At 37.2% G+C, this 8,630-nt stretch overlaps 1 pseudogene; it reads right to left on the bottom strand.

Moving 5' to 3' along the window:
• Positions 1-221: 221 nt before the first annotated feature.
• LOC121257715 lies at positions 222-6,644 on the bottom strand (annotated as a pseudogene).
• Between the last annotated feature and the right edge of the window lie 1,986 nt (positions 6,645-8,630).

The raw sequence follows: 8,630 nt of genomic DNA, 5'->3' as shown, positions 1-8,630 counted from the left end.
GCCTCGAGAGGATCAAGGGAGGAGGATGTCTGGTATCCTTGTTTTTTTATTCCTGTGAGGTCTAGTACGTGGTGCGGTCATATTGGAGATGAAATGGAACGCCTATGTGGCATTCACTTATTGGGGACTGTTATTTGGGAAAAAATAGATGCACCGGCCTGAAGTTTTGGTGATAGAGCATAGGCCATAAGGTCTCATCATTGGGTCATATCTCATGTAGCTTGATTTATAATAAAGTTTGCTTTTATTATTCAATAATCACAGAATCTTACCAATATTCTCAGGCAGTCCTAAATTCTGCTACGACAGTGCCTTAGGATAATGTGTTTATGCAATCAATTGAGCCAATAACAAATCACATGATGGGGCCATTTCAATTTTCATGTCAAGTTACTGTGCATGGTTTATATGCTAAATGCAAGCTTTTCTCAGGATTTGCTGAAATCCTGGTAGGAATTCCTCCTGCAGCTAGACCAATATTCAGCTACAAGCTTAGAGAAGGAGGAGTTTGTCTCCATAAGCTTCGTAGGCTCATCATATTCTACAAGTTTCCCTGCAAGTCCAAACCAACCCAGATTAGTAGGGAGCCCTTAAGCCTAGCACTTATTTATTTAATTTATATAGTTGTTTAGCATCAGAAGATTATTGTAAAAAATAATTGCCATCATGTCTAGTTTAGACCCATTCCAAATTGGGTTTGTAGAGATGGATCTATAGATATATCAGAGTTTGGAAAGTAAGAGCATACCATAAGAGAGGACCATGACCATGTCACTGTCAATAACAGTTGGAACTCTATGAGCCACGGTTATCACCGTGCATTCAGAGAATTCCTGCCTGATAATTCTTTGTAGAATAGCATCTGTTGCAGAATCTATGGAAGCAGTAGCTTCATCAAGAACCAGAATTTTATTCCTTTTGAGAAGGACTCTTCCAAGGCAAAAGAGTTGGCGCTCCCCCGCACTCCAATTCTCACCTTCATCACTCACTGTTAAATATACATGGTTTGTTAATAAGCAATATTGCCTGTATTTGCTTTAACATCATCACATTAAGTATTCCAGTTTCTTCACGTAAAAGATCATAAACTAACCAGAAGAGTCTAGCAGATTTGGTAAGCTGCTGATTGTTGCCTTAAGCTGGCACTTTTCGAGAGCCTATAAATGAGAAAGTTAGTTGGTTCGAGTCAAACATGCAAAGATAAACATTAAAAAGAAATGCTTTCAGAAGAATTTGGTCAATGTGAGAATTATTTGGTGGTCAACCTTCCATATTTCATCGTCAGAGAAAAGACCTAGAGGATCCAAGTTAGTCCGGACGCTACCCCTGAAAAGAGTTGGCTCTTGAGGTATGATGCTGAGTTTCATTCTTAAATCCTTCAAACCCATGGAGCATATATCTAGTCCATCTATAAGAATTTTCCCACTTGCAGGTTCTACTAAACGAAACAAAGCGCTTATCAGTGTAGTTTTTCCACTTCCAGTTCTTCCCACAACTCCTACTTTACTCCCTTCTTTGAATGTGCATGTGATTCCTTAAGAACTAATGGGGCATTTGGACGATATTTTATCTGCAACCAACACAAAGAAAGAATAGTTGGTGCATGTCAAATTCATCAATTACAACTTGAGGTGATTGGTGATATGGTAGCAGTGTAAAGAACTCAAAGAAACTTGGATATAAGAATTCAAGTAGCTTTCTTACCGTCAAATCTTGCAACTCTATCCTACCCTTTGAAGGCCATGAAGATGGTGGCCTCTTGTCCTCAACGATTGCCGGAGGCTCCTGTGGTATGTGCATGAATTGTTTGATCCGTTCGACTGAGATGAGGTAGTTTGATAAATAGCTATACCATCGAGTCAAAAAAATTTGGGTGCCTGTTAATGACAGAGCATAAGAAAGAGAGAGCCCCACAAGTCCTGTAGACCACCCAAGAAAGAGGAAGTTATGATCAGTGTCTGAATAGGCCGAAAATCCCGTGAGAAATGGGCAGTCGTAACGAAGTAACGGTACCTGGAGCTATAAACCCCTTGGGAACTAAAACAAGAAGAAAAGCTGCAGTGAAGAGGGTCAAATTCTGAAGAAATTCGATCCTTATAATTAACCACTCCATGGATACATTTGAATAGAAGAAAAGTCTCGCATCTGTGTCAATGAGCTTTTGATAGTTCTGGAAAAACCTGTCCGCCATGTTAAAAGCTCTAATAGTGACCACTCCAAGTGATGTCTCAGCTGCATAATTCATAACTGGTGCTTTTGTAGTTCCATTGATCCTTATTAGTTCCCTTGCAGAGGCTTGATAATACCCCTTTAAGTAAAAGTACGAAGTTGACTTAATTAATTTGTAATCTCATCATTGAAGATAGAAATCCAAGAAAACAAGAGTTTGAATATTTGGCCTACCTGAACGTATTTTGCACCTACTACGGCAAGAATAGCTACAATGAGAACTTGCCATGTGACGGCAGCCATAATTCCTATCGTGGCCAGAAGTTCAATACTAGCAGCTACAACAAAGATGATGGAGAAAGGTATGTCGAAATCCACAACGCTCAAGTCTGATGAAGCCTGCAAGAGAAAAATGATAAAATTAATGTGCAAACGAGTACCGGCTCTAGAGAAGAGATAGACACTTGCAACTTTCAAGGTTACAAAATACAGTATATTTTTCTATTATGGACGATAAGGAAGTAATCTTACTCGAGTCAAAATCCGCCCAACAGGGTTGAATCGAAGAATAACATGGGAGCTTTAAATATGGCATTGGTGAAACCAGAAAAGAAGGTTGCAGAAGCTTTTAATCCTAGATGGGCTGTAAATATAGACCTTAGATATACAAAGACAGCACTAAGTGTTGAAATTGCAGCGTAAACTCCAATCAAGATGCCACTAGTGATGTTAGGAATTTGAATGCCTACAGCCAGCCAATAAGTTGAAGCGGCCTGAAAAGCAACAAAACCAGACACATTAAATACGCCTAAACAAAAAAGAAGCAATCCTCTTGGGACAAGGATATAATCCCAGAATGGCTTCCATCCAACATCACCAATCTCCATTTCTTCTTCTTCTGTTAGTTGTACTCCTGGTACACCCTTTGCAGTAATTGTCCCCTCGTTGTTTTCCTTTTGAGACTCCACTGGCTGAACTATATCTCCGTTCTGAGATTCTCCTCGACTGGTATCAGCGGAAGGACCCAAACCAGTCATTGCATCCCTATGAGCATTCACGAGCTGTTCAAATGCTGTCCCAGCTGTCAAGAGCTCCTCATAGCTTCCCGATTGAGTAATTTTTCCACCCTCCATAACCTGGCAAGTTTAGAAACATGACTCTTATTTATAAGAAAAATGTACCGTGCACATGGATATAATAAACATAGTTTTGGTAAATGCTTACCAGAATTTTATCGACTTCTGAGAGAAATTCCACTTGATGCGTCACTAGAATGACAGTCTTTTTTTCAAGGGCAGCCATGACACAGTCCTGCAATTCCATACTTTGATCATTGCTGTGTCCTAGATTTGATGCACATGAAGAAACTTAAAAGTTTGTCTCTCTTACATTAAACAAAGTCGCAGCTGTATGTGCATCTACTGCACTAAATGGGTCGTCGAGGAGATAAGTGTCTGCATCATTGTATACAGATCGAGCAAGTTGAATCCTTTGTTTCTGTCCTCCACTCATGTTAAGCCCTCTCTGACCTATTTCTGTGAGGTCACCATGGCTGAAACTGTTGATGTCCTTGTCTAGAGCACATGCTCTTATGGCTTCCTCATATTTTGTCTTGTCCATAGGCTTTCCAAAGAGTATGTTATCTCGAATCGTCCCACTTTGGATCCAAGAATTTTGAGAAACGTAAGCAATGGAACCGAATACATTAACCTGTTTGTCACCATGAAAGACCAAAATCAATCACACAAATTCGGAAGCAAAATAATAGACTTTTCTTTTAAAAAAAAAAATACTCACTGTTCCTGAAATCTTGGGTATCTCCCCTAGTATAGCATAAAGAAGTGATGATTTGCCAGCCGCCACTGGCCCACAAACAGCAACTTTCTGGCCCCATCTTATTTCTAAGTTCACTTCTCTTAGAGTTGGAGTCAATTTTTCTGGGTCCCAACTGAAATTGCCATCTTGTATTTTTACACTCCTTTCCGAGTTCTGAAAGGGGATTCTCCAGATTTCATCATTTTTCAGCTCATCATCAAGCAGGAAAGTATTTAGACGATCCAGAGATACCTTCACTTGGATCAAAGCAGAAAGAGCCTCCGGTATCATTCTGACAGGCTCCCCCATGCTCCTCAATGTTGCAAGAACTGTAAAGATAGTGCTAGCATTTAGTGGGGCGCTGTCGAAAATGGCTACACCCAAGAAGATTACTGAAGAAATGACGGTCGGAGATATCCAATACAATACGGTGCCATAAACCTTCTTAAACTGTGCTTGAGCCAACCATTTGAATTCATCGTCACGGAGGGATTCAATCAAATTCTTGAATTTCTCTTCCCATGATTGCAACTTTATGATCTTCATATTGTTTAGGATCTCAGAAGTGGATCTCAGTCTCAAATCTTGGGCAATCATAAACTGAGACTGACACTTCTGTAGTACTTTTGCAAAAGGCACATTCAAGAGTCCACAAATGAGAAGAGGAACCAAACCAGGAAGAGCACCAAGACCCACAACCCCAAAAAGAATGGCAACGGCTAGGAAAAGCTGCAATCCAAAGCTCCACGTTGAATGCAACCACCGTGGAAATTCACCCATTCGATAGGCGTCAACTGAAATATAATTCACTATCTCCCCAGTTGAGTGCCTTCTCCTTCCCAAACACGAAAGCTTTAACTGCTTTTGGTAGACTGCCACCATTAGAGCGGATCTCATCCTCATTCCTGACCTCCTTGAATCAAAGAACCGGTGCCTTTGAGACAAAGACTCAACCACCTTGACAAGAATTAGACATCCCACAATAGATAGACCTTCATCCAGATTCCTCTCATTGCGATTTGAATAATTTACAAAAGCAAAGAGTATTAGAGGTGCACAAACTACAGAAATTGTCCTAAGAAATGCACAAAATCCTATGTACATATTTTCTTTCAAGTAAACTTTTGCAATGGCACGTAAAACCAAGTTCCGAGTTTTGTTCGAGCTCGTCTCCCTTGATAGAGAATCCCATGCATGAGCAAACTTTTGGTAGGCAAAGTTGGCTTCATCTTTGGAAACTAAAGAAGGAATTTCTTCAAGAGCTAATGGTTTTGAGTAGCCCAAGCTTAGTAAAGGATTAATCCAAGAAAATGACAATTTGCTAAGAACACTGGCCTGGCCTAAATCTGTTTGGTTTTTCTCAATCTTTTTGGCTAGTAGAGGTTCAGCTTGACTGCTGTCTAGGTTATGTCGAGAAACAAAGTGACAGAGATTCCTAAGTGCACAAAGGAAAAGCAAAAAGTTAATAGGCCAAAGCACCATGTCCAAAATCTCAATGCTACGTGATCTTAGCAGAACTTCGATATTCAGAGCTGAAACCAATGCAAAGGACAGCACCCACCAAACAGAGTTTAGAACCCTGATGGATTTTGAAAATTGAACAAGCAAAGATGCTGTAAAAGAGATCCAAACCAGTCCTCTAATGAAGTAAACCAGCCAGCTCATTTGATTGAACTCGTCATTTCTGGCCGTTAGATTCCATATACCGGCAGTAACATAAACAATGCTGCAAAGAGCACAACAGATGGAAACCACTACCAAGATCCAATCTTTTTCATTGCTACTTCGGGCATAACGTTTTCCTATAAATCCTATGAGGGAAAATAGGTAGAAAGTACACAGGAAGATCAGATTTACACCATCTATGATTGTCCTTTGAATGCAGTAAGAACCCAAACCGATTTCTCCTTCACAAATCCATGAGAACTCCACTGCATATTCATCAAAAGAAAGACTGAGAATCTAAAAGATTCACGCAAGGAAGGAGAAACCAGAAATTCAATGAAATAAAATAGAGGTTAAAAAGAAAAGGCTCATAAATTTTGAGAGAAACTGTGAGAATCTAAAAGATTCGAGCAAAAGAAAACAAAAAATCAGAAAATTCGATGAAATAAAATAGAGATTAAAACAAAGAGGCTCGTGAATTTTCTCCTGCAGCATAAGAAATTTTTGTTCCGGAAAGAAATTACAGCAGCCTGCCAAACATACAAGAACGGGTGAACTTCAAGGGATTGATAGCAAAGGCGCAATAGAGTATACAAGTCATCGTCCATTCCACATTGAAAAAAGCAAAAATATGTTAAAACATCCTTCTTTAAGACTACATTTAAAGACATAAGCTCTTAACCTCAGAAGAAAAAAGTGTAGAACCCAATTGATCATTACTACAGGTCATGCTAGAAGTTGTGATGCTTAAGAAGATAACAGAAACAGGCAGGGGAGCGCGCGCACACACAGGGAGAGAATGTAAATACCATTTAAGCTCCCAAAGAAAGCCATTGCTGGAATAACTTCTGTGGTCAGCTTAGTATCTCATCCAAGGCTCCAAGCCAGTTTTATTAAAAAGTATATATACACGTATTTTTCTTCCTAGTATATCTCCAAAAAGTTAAAAACAGCAGTCGGCATCATCACAGCTTAACCAATCACTACTTCATCACCACCTCTATCCTCGTTTTTCTGTACGACCAGACAACTCTCGAAGACTCCTTTTCTCACTGTAGGATTTTTTTTGTTATTATTAAAAAAGCTGTAATCTAGTCCATTTTCTCTGAATTGATTAAACTTTTAACCAAGTGATTGATTTTTCATAGCATAATTTTTCAATCCTTAAACAATTAAGCTCAAGTTGGTGAGGCAACGAGTGTAAAATATGCAGAAGCATTCATTGACTGGCAATCTGTGTACATGTTCCAGTTGAACACGCCTCTTTACACGTATTCGGGACAAAGTTCCTGTCCAAATCGTGTAGAAAATATGAGTTAGCTGTTTCAATAGAAGGCAAATTAGCGGTGCCGCTGGTTGTCGCGCCTGCATGCATGTAAATTTTTGTTTAACAAAGTTTTTGTTTTTGAAATGCTGGTCGCGTGAAGTGTCTCTACCAGTGTTTTTTTTTTTTTTTTTAAATGTTTAAAAAAAGTTATCTAAATTTATGTGTTTTTTTTAATAATAATAAAATATGAATGTTAATAAGAAAATAATAAATAATTTATGAATAATATTATTATTTGTAAATAATATAAAATATTTCACTTAACTAACAGAATCTTAAAAACATTTTTGGTATTTCGGTAGGGGCTGAAGAAATATATCCTCTATGTTCCAGCATGCATGTGAAGTCGAACAACATTATTATAAGATCATTTTTCTTGTACTTTCAATCCATCACATTCATTGACTGGCAATCTGAATACATGTTCCAGTGATAGGATTTTAAAATATAATAAATAATTTAATTTTTAAAAATTTTAAAATAATAATAATATAAAAAAATAATATTCTAACAATATTATTTAATTTTTAATAAAGTATCATAATTATATTAATTGATTTAAAATAAATTATAAAATAATTATAAAAAAGTTGTAAGTGTATCATTATTATTTTTTCTTATAGATTTGTACAATTTTTAATGCAAATAGTTGCAATTAAAATTGTACGGTCTACTCTACATGTTTATTTAATTTTTATTTAATATTTTTAAATTCGACCAACAAGTTGAGAAGTTTTTTTGTTGAATTTTTAATTTGGCTTCCGTTTTTTTTTTTTTTAATATTGTAATTTCATGGTATATTCCATCATAAATGAAAGAATTTTAATAAATATGTTGACAACTTTGGATTTATGATATATAATCCAAAGTTTTCTTGTTGGTAATAAAAGTCAATTGGACACAAGCATGCACATGATGAATAATAATGTTACTGGTAAAAAGACAAGACATATTAGCATGGCCTCACCATTTCATAACGTGGGGCCTTTTTTGAATTATTGACTTTAATAATGTTGAAGATTGATATCGTGTGAACGTTATTAAATAAGAAAAAGTTTGGCATTGATGTTAACTGCAACATACTTAGTTATTACCGGATACTGATGAAGTTATTATATATAAAATAGCTTGGCGTCTTTTTCACGTGGGGAAGGAATTTGTCTTGTCTTGGAGGCAGTATAAATTGCATCTAATCAATACTTGTCATATTCCTTGTCAATTCCATTATTAATGCTACCACAAAGATGTAGATCAAAAGATGGCAAAATCAATTTTACCACCTACAAAGGTGCGTTGGATGTAGATTTTTAAAATTTTTTTTTTATATTTTATTTATTTATTAACAGTCTCAAAATCTCCACATGTCTAAGATTATGTTTGACGTTGAGTTGAGTTATAAATACTTGTCATATTAGTTGGAGGGGCGCCCACGTGGGGCTGACCCCTCCTGCTAGGTAACGCATGGCTTTAAGCCATGTGTTACTTGTAACGTATCTTGTGTAACGCATGGCTTAAAGCCATGCGTTACACAAGACAATTGAAGGCTGGCCTTTAAGGCCAGCCGTGCATAGGAGGACTATATATAGTCCTCCTCAATTGTATTTTTTGGAGTACCCATCTAAAAAATAGAAAAAAGACTCTCTCTTTTTGTTCT

This window comes from Juglans microcarpa x Juglans regia, chromosome 1D (genome assembly GCF_004785595.1).
Source record: "Juglans microcarpa x Juglans regia isolate MS1-56 chromosome 1D, Jm3101_v1.0, whole genome shotgun sequence".
Taxonomy (NCBI): domain Eukaryota; kingdom Viridiplantae; phylum Streptophyta; class Magnoliopsida; order Fagales; family Juglandaceae; genus Juglans; species Juglans microcarpa x Juglans regia.
Note: the sequence above shows the minus strand (reverse complement) of the source record. Positions and strands in the feature narration are given on the sequence as shown.